Here is a 13,351-nt window from a genome sequence, read left to right as displayed (position 1 = left end):
TACCAATTTTTGTGTTAGGATCTAACCAGATAGCTTTGTTCGTTTTTTTTTTTTTTTTTGTTTTTAATTCCAGCTACTTAACATACAATGTTATATTAGTTTCAGGTGAAGGACTCTGTTGTTTTTTCATGAAATCTGGCAAGGTTTTTGAGGGTGGGCATTGCTGCATTCCACTGACTACTGGCCATGTGAGGTCCAGTTCTGATAGAGATTTGAGAGTCAGAATGATAAAGAAAATAAGCTACTAGAAAGATGAGCAGCACCACCATGATTGTGCAGCAAACAACTTGAAAGGTGAGAGGAGAGCTTCCCTTTTCTGAAAACACTGTGCGTAGGCAGTACCTGGTACATGGTAAAGGCATAATCCATATCATTGGATTAATAATCTCATTTATGCTTGCTCTTATATTTTATGGTTACACAGTTTTTGTACATTGTTTTCTTGGGTATTTTGTCAGAAGTCAGTTATCAGGATGCTTTTAAATTCCTCACTGCATTAATCCTTTAAGAATCCCAGTTGGGGATTCGATCATGGTCGTCACATTGACAAGATGGTCTTGCTGTTTCTGCCTTACTAAAAGTCCCTAGTGAGATCATCTGCCAGTCCTCTCTACCCAGACCTCTCATGTTTGGGATGGCCAGTAAGTCTGGGAGAAAGCTATTAGGAAAATCTCTCCCTTGTCTCCCCAACCTTGCTCCGCACTCCCAGTGGTTCTTATCTGAGACCAAAGAGTTTGTTGCCATTCCCCCATGAATACACCTCCCTACTCAGAACCCTGAACTGTCTTCACATGATGATAGTTCTCTCTCATTTTATCCTGCTCTCTTGATCCCTTTCCGTAATTTGGAACAGGTCATCAAAGGCCAAGGAGAACTGGGGTGGCGGCTGGTGGAGGCTCCATGGTAGAAGAGAATGTAGCTGTTGTGCTGTGGTTGTAGGATGTTCAAGGACCTGGGGGTGGTGGGGGAGGAAGAATTCAAATGTGTCTGAAACAGTGAATGAGAACTTGGTGTTACCTCTAAGTCAGGAAACTTGGTGTAGCTGAAAGGGACCTGACATAGTGAGGAATGACCAGAGCATTTGGAAATGAAAGGCCATGCTTCCTGGTTTAATGATGATCTCCCATCCTTTCTTTTTTTTTAAACAACTTTATTGAGATATAATTCACATATCATACAATTCACCCATTTAGAGTGTATAGTTCAATGGCTTTTAGTATATTCAGAGAGTTTTGTAACCATCACCACAACCAATTTTAGAATATTTTAATCACCCCCAAAAGAAACCCTATTATCTATTATTAATCAATCCCCATCTTCCTTTACCCTCCCCTAACCTCCCTCAGTACTAAACAGCCACAATTCTGCTTTCTTATCTGTACAGATTTACCTATTAGGGACATTTCATATGAATGCAGTTATATAAGATGTGGTCTTTTTCTGATTTCTTTCACTCAGCATAATGTTTTCAAGGTTCATCCATGTTGTGGAATATATCAGTACCTCATTCCTTTTCCCAGCTGAATAATATTCCAGTGGTATGGATATACCATTGCTAGTCATCCATCTTGGTTAGCATTTGGATTATTTATACTTTTCGACCATTATGAGTAATGCTGCTGTGAGGATTCATGTACAAATTTTTGTATGGACATCTGTTTTCATTTCTTTTGGGTGTATACCAAGGAGTAGAAATGCTGGGTCAGCTGGTAAGTCTATGTTTAATGTCTTGAAGAACTGTCAGACTGGTTTCCAAAGTGGCTACACCCTTTTATATTCCCACCAGCAGTTTGTGAGTGTTCTAGCTTGTCCGCATCCATCCATTGATTATTATCTTTTTCATTGTTTAGCCTAGTGGTTGTAAAGTGGTATCTCATAGTTTTGATTGCATTTCCCTGATGGTTAATGATGTTGAGCATCCTTTCATGTGCTTATTGGCCTTTTATATATATTCGTTTTTTAAAAAAGATTTATTTACTTGAGAAAGAGCGCGTGCGCGCGAGAGAGTGCGAGAGCGCACAGAGGGAGAGGGAGAAGCAGACTCCCCACTGAGCAAGGAGCCCGACTTAGGGCTCCCTCCCAGAACCCTGAGATCATGACCTGAGCTGAAGGCAGATGCTTAACTGACTGAGCCACCCAGGTGCCCCCATTTGTATATATTCTTTGGAGAAATGCCTGTTCAAGTCCATTTTTAAATTGGATTGTTTGTCTTTTTATTATTGAATTGTAAGTGTTCTTTATGTATACTGGATACAAGTATCTTATCAGAAATATGGTTTACAAATATTTTCTCCCATTCTATTGGCTGTCTTTCCATCTTCTTGAAAGTATTGTTGACAGCACAAAAGATTTTAATTTTGATGAAGTCCAATGTATCTGTTTATTCTTTCATCCTGTGCTTTGGTGTCCTATCCAGTGGTTCCCTTTTTTAAGTAGCTGATACTATGCTTTCTTTCCTGGGTTCCATTTGGGTAGTTTAGCTCAGAGACATGCAAATGGCAATAAGGGGAGGAGTTGTGGTGAAATGCTCTTTTCTCGTGATTTCCTCTTTGTGTCTGTGTTATAACGCTGCTGAGTAGGTCCCTGATTTCTGTGAGGTCCTCAGCACTCGAGGTTGTGGGCCAGGGCCAGGGCCAGAAGTCATGGTAAAGGAGTCCCTTTCCCTGCCAACTGTGAGTTGGTCAAGAGGCCATCAACCTGACTTGTTGGTGAACAGAAACAAGCAACAAGAAACAACATGGAAAAGTCTGGTAAACTGTAAATCAAAGCAAACGTGCTCTCACTTCATGGGTTTTTCAAAGGGAAATCCAAACGAGTCCGTTTGGATTCTCCGGGGAGATCAGGAATGCCTTCAAGGCTTTACAGGAACATGTTCTTTGCTTGCCAGGTGCTTGATACTAAAGAAAAACATCTTTTTCCCCTTCTTTCTTTGGCTGCTTTCAGAGGGCTTTGTGTGTCACATAAAGCTGTACACTCAAAGGCTTCCCAGGAAGGAGTTCAAACTGGAATTGGCCCAGAAAGAGGAAATTTCAAATTAAATACTGTTACTGTCTACAGAATAGAAGCACTAATTGAAAAAAGGAATCTAGGATAGTGTACTACTTTACCGCTCCAGGAGACATTTCTTGGCTGGTCTCACACTCAAGATTTAAAAAAAAAAAAAAATCAACACATACCTTTTTTTTCTTTTTTTAATAAAAGCACTCATGTACTTCAGATGTTGCTTACTACTCATTGAGAATTTAAACCTAAGTTAAATTTAATGTGACTTCAAACATAAGGTTGACCTTAATTCTCACTTTTCATCTTTAAAATGCAATCATTGTAAAGTTTACCCTTTTCTCTAATAATAGAAGAAAATAATTTCTTTTGGAAAATGACTTAAGTGAAATCATGAAGCTCTGTTGGCCATCAATATTGATTCAGAGACTGGTGAATGTTTTATAAAAACTGAAAAATACTTTCAAGCTAAAACAATGTTTTAGGCAGAAAATGGGGGAAATAATGTAAGAATTTGTTAAGTATTTTGCTGACGTTAGACTCAAACAATTTAGCTAATTATATATTATTATACCCAAATATTTTCCATGTAGTTAAAATCCTAGAAAGGTCATAAAAGGTCAGCAAAACAGGTACAGGTCTGTACTCTACTTGGCTTACTGCTGGAGCTGCCAGGGACAGCGCCACATTATTTGTTGAGGTATAAACTGATTGACCTAATAACATTTTTGTGGTAGGCTTGATATCTGTCCTGTGTTCCTGGGTGTCATGGAATAGTGAATAAGAGTGTGTATTACAGTACTCCCCTCTTTTCTACTTTGCGTCTCATGTGGGCCTCAACTCCTTGAAAGCAGGGCTTCAGTGAAGCTAGCACATCTCCAGACTCCATTGACCTCCATCTTACCACATGTGACAGATTCTCAATTTCTTTCTTGATTCCTCCTCAGCAGCTGATGTCAGTGGCTCCCCCCACTGGATTCTCATCTATTTCTGTGACACTTCTTTTTCCTCCTACATATGTATCTTCCTTATGGGATCTTTTCAACAACCTTTGAAATATATTTCCAAGGTTTTGCCTTTGGCCTTATCATATTCCCACCCATATCTTCTCCCTGGTGCATTCCATTTATCTCCATGGCTTCATTCACATTCTGCATTAGTGATTCTCAACTCTAGGTTTACACTGAATCATCTAGAGAACTTAAACAATTTGTTTTCTTCAAAAATTTAAATATGGGATTGTCATATGACCCAGCAATCCCACTGCTAGGTGTATAACCCACAGAATTAAAAACAGGTAATCAAACAAATACTTGCATGTTCATGTTCATAGCAGCACTATTCACAACAGCAAAAAGGCAGAAACAACCCAAGTGTCCATTAATGGATGAATGGATAAACAAAGTGTGGTATATCCATACAGTGGGATATTATTTGGACACAAAGAGGAAAAAGCACAGACACACATGCTACAATATGGATGGATGAAGCTCAGACACGTAGTGAAAGAAGCTGTCACAAAAGATCACATATTAAATTATTCCATTCATAAAATAATCAGAATAAGTAAATCCATACAGACAGAAGGCAGATTAGTGGTTTCCAGGGGCTAAGGGAGGAGGAATGGGGAGTGACTGTTTAATGGGTACAGGGTTTCTTTCTGGGATGATGGAAATGATTTGGAAGTAGATAAAGATGGTGGTTGCACAACATTGTGAATATACTAGATGCCACTGAGCTGATACACTTTAAAATGGCTAGTTTTATGTGATGTGGGGAGCCTGCTTCTCCCTCTCAATCTGCCACTCCCCCTGCTTGTGCTCTCTCTTTCTCTCAAATAAATAAATGAAAAAGAATGTTTAAAGATTTTATTTATTTTTGTGAGAGAGAGAGTGAGTATGAGTTGGGGGCAGAGGCAGAGGGAGAAGCAGACTCCCCGCTGAGCAAGGAGCCTGATGCTGATGCGGGACTTAATCCTGACATGACCTGAGCTGAAGACAGACGCTTAACCGACTGAGCCACCCAGGTATCCCATAAATAAAATCTTAAAAACAAAAAACAAAAAACAAGTGAGTAAAAGAGTTCATTCATGTAAATGAAATGTTTGTTGAATGAACAAAACGAAAGGTTGAATGAAAGCTTCATTCATTTGAATGAAATCTTTGTGGAAAGAAACAAAAAAACCCTCTGATTCCCAGGACAATTAAATGAGCCACAGATCTGTAGCCCCACCTACATCTGAGACTTTTTCACACTGACATTCTTTTGACACCTTAAATTCAAAATGTATAAACTGAATTAGTCACAGTGCCCTCATCTGAGCACCTCCTCCTTCCTTCTGGTCTTCTCCATCAGTTTACTGTCTCAGATGATGGTACCATGGGCCACACAGCTGCCAGGGCCTGTTGGTAGCAGGATAGGCATGATTTTGTATTTAAGGAGCCTATAAGAGACTAAATCATATGAGTAAATTATTACACTGAGTCAGAAATTGCACTCTCTTAATTTGTTGATCCTTGGTAAATATTGTCTTTGTTTTTATAAATGAAGAAACAAAGGCCTCAGTAAAATTACATTGTCTCACCTAGTAATCAGTTTATCCTAGATAGGAGCAGTACCCGGCTGCGGCAGCTAATTTATAGTCACGTGTTTATTACTGTTAGTACTTGAGTTTTATATGAAGTTTTTGCTTTTAAATTATTTTCAAACTGTAGATTTTGGTTAAACCTGTTTAGCATCTAGGATCTGCCTTTCTCTAAGAATTCATGTAGAAAATGTGTAAACCATTTTTTATATGTTCAAGAAGGGGTCCTCTGTTCTCTCTTCCCTGTGTCCTTGGAACTACCATCTTTCATGTTTTCTCATTTTTCCTTTTTCTTTGAAGTTCTTTAGTTTTGTCAAAATGGAGATAAATTTTATAGGCACAGACTTGGGATGGCGGGGGCTGGAGGGGGCTGTCTTTGACCTCCTGAGAACATTCAGAAATTTTAAAAGTTAACGTGTATTGTCAGGAAAAGAGTCATCAAAGAATCATCAGGGTTCCCCTTGTGAGGAAGTTGGTTGAGGGCCCTGCCACAGTTCCCTGCAAACACAGGTGATGCTCATTGTCTCCAGTGCCGCCATATTAGCAGACATGATTTATGGCTGTTTGTCTCTGGGCAGGAGATGGAATGGGAGGAAAACACCACAGCAGGGATTTCCACTGGATGTGCAAATGAAGGGTTTCAGAAGACATCATTTATTTTCTTGGATGTGTTTTGACTTCTGTCTTTCAGGGCAGATTCAAAGATAAACATGTGTGAACCTACTGTAATATCATAGAAATACAGTCAAGCGAAGAAAACAGAATGGACACAATGAATGTTTCTAAAAACTTTTTGGGTTTATTTTTCTAACTTTAAGAGTGATTTATATGTCTTGTAGAAAAAATTAGAAAATTCAGATAAGCAAGAAGAAAGAAAACAGAATTCACAATCCCACCAACTAGAGTTCATGACTTAACAATTGGTATTTAAATCTAGATCTCTTTCAGTTAAAATACTTTTTATTGGAAATGGGTTAGCTTATTCACAATATGTGAAATGAAAAAGGGTATAAACCTTTAAAGAGGTTATAGGGGAGCCTGGGTAGTTAAGCCAGTTAAGCATCTGACTCTTGATTTCGGCTCAGAACATGATCTTAGGGCTAGGGTCATGGGATCAAGCCCCACATCAGGCTCCATGCTCAGCAGGGAATCTGCTTGAGATTCTCTCTCTCCCTCTGCCATCCCCTCCACTCAAGCTCACGCTCTTGCTCACTCTCTCTCAAATAAATAAATCTTTTTTTTTTTTTTTAAGATTTTATTTATTTATTTGACAGAGAGAGACACAGCGAGAGAGGGAACATAAGCAGGGGGAGTGGGAGAGGGAGAAGCAGGCTTCCCGCGGAGCAGGGAGCCCGATGCGGAGCTTGATCCCAGGACCCTGGGATCATGACCTGAGCCGAAGGCAGATGCTTAACAACTGAGCCACCCAGGCGCCCCTCAAATAAATAAATCTTGAAAAAAAAGGTTATAAAGGTTTAGTTTCTATGTCAAATAGCAATATAAAATGTTTTTAAAAAGCTTGCTAGTATTCTGTTGTTTAAAAACACAATGATTAATCTATTCCTAGTTGTTGGATATTTGGGTTAACAGGTTATTTTTTTACTATTATAAGTATCACTGTAAAAAATGAAGGGGGGGAATCGAAGGGGGAGACGAACCATGAGAGACTATGGACTCTGAGAAACAAACTGAGGGTTCTAGAGGGGGGTGGGGAGATGGGCTAGCCCGGTGATGGGTATTGGGGAGGGCATGTATTGCATGGAGCACTGGGTGTTATCCACAAACAATGAATCATGGAACACTACATCAAAAACTAATGATGTAATGTATGGTGATTAACATAACATAATAAATTAAAAAATAAATAAATATCACTGTAATAAGATTTTTATAGCTAAATCTTTGCAAAGACATTTGATGATTTCCATACAATAATGATGGATTCAAGAGCAAGCCACGTAGAAATTGGCAGAAGTGTTTGTACCCTTTACCTAAGAATGTGAAGTTACTTGATTTGGAGTGAGAGAGCTGTGGTCAGTAGCTCACTCCCTGCAGGGACAAATGTGTTCTCCTCCATCTAGTCAGCAAAGTCTGGGGTTTATTATCCTCACTAAGAAGGGGGAGCAGTTAAGAGATTACTTTGTGACAGGATACATATAGGAGTAGAATCTGAAAAGAAATCAGCACAGCATTTTTATACACTGACGGTATATCATTTCCATAGCTTGCTCACTCCTATACTCATTCTCTGGACTCTCTTAAGCTGGTGACTCACTTAGCCTGCATCCAAAAACCTGTACATCAGTCTTTTTTTTTTTTTTTTTTGACTTTTTTTAAAAACTTTTTTTATTGTTCTGTTAATCACCATACATTACATCATTAGTTTTTGATGTAGTGTTCCATGATTCATTGTTTGTGCATAACACCCAGTGCCCCATGCAGAACGTGCCCTCCTCAATACCCATCACCAGGCTAACCCATCTTCCCACCCCCCTCCCCTCTAGAACCCTCAGTTTGTTTTTCAGAGTCCATCATCTCTCATGGTTCATCTCCCCCTCCGATTTCCCCCCCTCATTCTTCCCCTCCTACTATCTTCTTCTTTTTTTTTTCTTGACTAATATTGCATTATTTGTTTCAGAGGTACAGATCTGTGATTTAACAGTCTTGCACAATTCACAGCGCTCACCATAGCACATACCCGACGCAATGTCTATCACCCAGCCACCCCATCCCTCCCACCCCACCCCCCACTCCAGCAACCCTCAGTTTGTTTCCTGAGATTAAGAATTCCTCATATCATTGAAGTCATATGATACATGTCTTTCTCTGATTGACTTATTTTGCTCAGCATAATACCCTCCAGTTCCATCCATGTCGTTGCAAATGGCAAGATCTCATTCCTTTTGATGGCTGCATAATATTCCATATACCACATCTTCTTTATCCATTCATCTGTTGATGGACATCTTGGCTCTTTCCACAGTTTGGCTATTGTGGACATTGCTGTTATAAACATCGGGGTGCATGTACCCCTTCGGATCCCTACATTTGTATCTTTGGGGTAAATACCCAGTAGTGCAATTGCTGGGTCGTATGGTAGCTCTATTTTCAACTTTTTGAGGAACCTCCATACTATTTTCCAGAGTGGCTGCACCAGCTTGCATTCCCACCAACAGTGTAGGAGGGGTCCCCTTTCTCCACATCCCCGCCAACATCTGTTGTTTCCTGACTTGTTAATTTTAGCCATTCTGACTGGTGTGAGGTGGTATCTCATTGAGGTCAAAAACCTGTACATCAGTCTTACCTTCAGACAACTTAGGGTAGAAAAGAACTGGCTCTTCTAATTTGTTCTCCTCTCCAGCTTAGCTTTTTACATTAATGAGTGATGATGGATAATAAGAAATCTTAGAACATTATACATTTTGTGTGTGGTATCTTTCAGCCTGTGAACCACACACAAGAATGATATCAAAACATAGTTCAGACACACTAATTAGAATTGTACCACCAATTGTGTTTTGGTTGGCCTCTGCATTGGTAAGGGGTCCAATCATACGCTTGCAAAAATAAAACTGTAGTTTCTTTCATGATATGATTTCTCCGCATCATACATGTGTAGTTATAAGTCAGCTTCCTCTGTTGATGTTTTATTCCAGAGAACATTATTAACTTGTCGAGGTTGTAAACCTATCCTTGGGTTATTTGGATTACAGCTTAGCATGTTTGCCCATTTGTTGATTAAATGCAATTAAGGTAGAATTCAGTCTTAGAGTTTTTTTTCTTTTTTTTTTTTCGTTTAGCTCTAAAATGAATGCTATTATTTGAATGATTGCAGCAATTTTATTTGGTCCTAACTGGCCTTGTTGTTTCTCTGCTAAAGGTGAACATGCTCAGAAGTAATGGCTCCTCAGCATCGTGTTGAATAAAAACAATATCCAAAAGCCCACAGTTTAAAAAATGTTTTTCCATCCACAGGTTCGACCACTATTTATTCAGAATGAAAATTAGATTGATGTAGATTCTGTAGTGTGTAGAAATAGCTTACTCAATCATTGTATAGACTGGCATATTTAGAGACTTTGCAGTATTAATACAAAGTAGAACATGGGATCTCTTTCTAAGTAATTCATTTTAGCTTAGAAAAAAACATTTTATTAAACTTTTTGGAATCAAAGCCAATTTTGATGATGACTTATGTTTAGACATGGAGGACTATTTTCATCTTAAATAACTCTTGCAGGAAATAATTTATACCAATCACTCTAGAATATCAATGCTTGACTATTAAGGATTTCTGATATTTTTGATTTTTCTCCAGCCTTTTAAAAGTTACAGATTGTCACTATTTATATATAACTCCTGCAGGTGAGAAATAGAAAAATAAATTAACCTGTCACCTTTGTTGCTTGTGTCACAAACTAGCAAAATACTTTGGCGGAGAATACCGTACATGTGATAAAATGTGGGTACATATTTTAGTGTAAGATTGAGAATACAGAAAGCTCTTCTTTAAGAAAATCCATTGTTAAATAATCCAAGTTAAAAGCTAGCACTTGTGGCATGTTAACAAGACAGAAATCTCTACCAGGGGCATTTCGTAATATGGTTTGATATATAATAATATGCTGTATAATTGGGAACACATCTCTTAGGAAATGTTTTTTTGGTTATAAAATTGGTGTTATCATACCACTTTTCTCCTGTAGTAGAGCTATCATTCTGTAGTGCGGAGAAGTGGTTTCTGTGGTAGAAGTTCCCTTGGGTTGATGATCTTCACACTAGTGTGTGGTTGATACAGAAGCCCAGATACAAAATGGACAACGGAAGTAATGAGGCCCTTTCTCCTTGGAAGGCAGTAGTCTAGGAATTACGGTAATAGGGTCTGCGTGATCTCCCATCTCTCCGTTCAGCTGCTTTCAACACATTGGAACCCACATGAGATGCCAGAAGAGCTCATAGACACATCACTTTTCAAGTTTTTTTCCTGTGCCTCTTCCTCTTCCTCTTTTCGTGAATGATTAATTCATCAGTGCATGTAATTTTTGACAATAGTGCTTGCCAAATGAAACAAGGTGATGTTAGGTCAAACTGGGGTCCAAAATTCTGAAGTGGAAGTTCATAATATTTGGCATCTTTTCTACTAGAAAAACAAACCATGAAAAAAAAAAGTCAAGAATAGAGCCTAACTAAACATATGGAATATGTCATGAATATTTATATCCCTAAGTCTTGCCTTGTGATAGTATTTGTATTTAAGGTACTTCTTTTCTTTTTTCTGTGAAGTAGTTCAGAACGTGTTTCATTAATACAAGTGTCATGTTAACTTTCATTAGGAAAAAAATTCACTTCTTCTGACAACATTGATACCTTTCTGATTGAGAGTATGCAAAGTATCTCTTACGTTAATTGGTCCCAAAGAAAATTATGTTTTCCAGTTTCCTGTCTGTACATCTGACACTTTCCCTCATTTAGTACCTGCTGAATTATCGATGCTTTCCCTTTCCTGATTTTGACAACCAGGATTCCCCCTATGACTTTAAAAACCATCGGGAATCCTCCACCCCGGAAGCTTTGCTGTCCTCCAGTTTGAACAGGGAGCACCGGGATTATAGTTAGCAACTACACACAGACTGAAGCCTTCTCTGGTTTTTTTGTTTGTTTGTTTTTCCAGCTGTATTGAGCTAGAATTGGTATACAAAAAATTGCATATAATTAACATATACAATTTGAGTTTGAACGTATATATATACTCTTGTTACCATCACCACAATCCAGGTAATGACCATAGCCATCACCTCCAAAAGTTCCCTTGTGTCCCTTTGGTTTGGGTAGTGTTTTGCGTTTTTGTTTTCGGGTTTTGTTTTGTTTTGTTTTGTGTTTGGATGCAGTAAGAACACTCAGCATGAGATCCACCCTCTTAACTTTTTAAGGGCACAGCACTCTAGTATCAACAGTAGGCACTGCGTTGCACAGCAGATCTCTGGAACTTACTCTGGTGTCACTGTACATTTCTACCCATTGAGCAGCAGCTCCCCAGTTCCCCTCCCCCCGGCCCTGGTGACCACCATTTGTCTACTTCTATTCCTTCAGCCATATAAATGGAATCATGCAATATTTGTCTTCCCATGACTGACTTATTTCACTCAGCATAATGTCTTCCAGGTCCATCCGTGCTGTCACAATGGTAGGAGGGCTGCTGTGCTTGAAATGTCTCTGATTCAGCTTCTCACTTGTTTAACTTTAAAGAGAAAACAAATGACAAGAGAGGAATGCTTCCATCTTTTGTTTCTCTGAATCCTTAAATTTTATATTTAGCCCCATTTAGGGCAACAGGTAAATTGTCAACAGCAAGAGGTATGTCAGATTGATGGAGTCAACTGAAGTTGCCAAATTTTGGAAGCTGGGCTTGATTTTAGTTTTATGGTTGGCGATTCCTGAGCTTTATTACCACTGTCATCAGCACAGCTTTGCTGGGTCAGCAGAGACTAAGAGCTTCTGCTGAAAGATGTGATTTCTGTTGTTTCTTGTTAATCAGCTAACTGAGCTCCGTCGCAGTTCCGGGGCTGAGCGGGCTTCAGTGGCTTCGTCCCTGATAGGCCAGCAAATGAGAAGAGGCAAGCAGACGGATGGACAAACAGACAGCTACCCCCTCCCCCACTATTCCATCAAAATCTTGACACCTGGGTCACTTGAGAAACACAGAGCCAGCATTTTTCTCCCGCTAAGCAAGTATTCATAGCAGTGTCCTTTCACCACTTGGACATAGCAGTCTTTAAAGACCAGAGTAAATATACCAGCTTAAGATAATCCTTTCTCAAATATACAAGTGCCAACTTAAAACCATCTGTCAATTATTTGTGCATTTTTTTCCTTACTTTTATTTGTTTTAGTGGATAGGTGTTGTTTGAAAATATTGGAGCTTGAGAAATTAGCAGGCCTCTGTTATCACAGTATTTTGCCAGTTCACAGATAACTGAACCTTGGGTTCGTGTTTTCTCTTTGTAAAATCATGATGAATATACATTGAATTTTTTTTCTCAAAAGGAAAATAACAACAGGGATCCATGCTTACTTGTAGATAATTTGAGTATCTGGATATAGGGATATGTTCAGTGTTTTTTCAGACTCTTTGCTCACATCAAACTATGAATTTTGAATGATCAAATCTGGGAACAAATATAAGATTAACATAGAAGGTAGTGAAGCCTTTTTTAAAAATGGAAAACAAATAAGTGCTGAGTGATGTTCATTTACTTAAACAACACTTGGGATCTGAATTTATATTGCTATGTGGCTGTAATTGTATGTTAACACATGTAAGTATAAACATGGCTACTTAAAGAATAATAAATGATGGATGCTTTAGTGCTAATACCAACATCTCATCAAGTCTGAAAATATTTATAATCAGGGAAGTGAAAGAAATAAGGTACGGGTTTGCTGTGGTTCTGTTCGTGTTTCCTTTGTTGGAATACTGCTGCAAAGAGTCTCGGGTGTGAGTCCATTGTTGGGTATCTTGCCTTTCTCCATTTATGCTCAAGACTGTCTCAAGTCAAAGATTTCTTCAGATTAAGCGTTGAGTGTGTTTAGATAAATTGTGGAGAAAAAGAGGACTTTTCCCACATCTTCCAGGCCTAATTTAAGATCCATTTTGATGTATTGGATCCTGTTATTTGGGGGAAATAAGTTGGTTTCAGGGTGATGGCCCAGGTAACTGCATCGCCCCCAATCAGCTCGCTGGCCTGCCCAGGCTCCGCACTGTGGCCC

The 13,351-nt window shown here is 38.9% G+C and overlaps 1 protein-coding gene across 3 annotated transcripts in view; it reads left to right on the top strand.

Annotated features, from left to right (window-relative positions):
* Window positions 1-13,351, top strand: part of LOC118544814 (phospholipid-transporting ATPase IB) — a 581,647-nt gene that overhangs the window by 287,052 nt on the left and 281,244 nt on the right. The window lies entirely within an intron of this gene.

The sequence above is a fragment of the Halichoerus grypus genome, chromosome 4 (assembly GCF_964656455.1).
Source record: "Halichoerus grypus chromosome 4, mHalGry1.hap1.1, whole genome shotgun sequence".
Taxonomy (NCBI): Eukaryota; Metazoa; Chordata; class Mammalia; order Carnivora; family Phocidae; genus Halichoerus; species Halichoerus grypus.
This window is presented reverse-complemented; position numbering and strand designations above follow the sequence as displayed.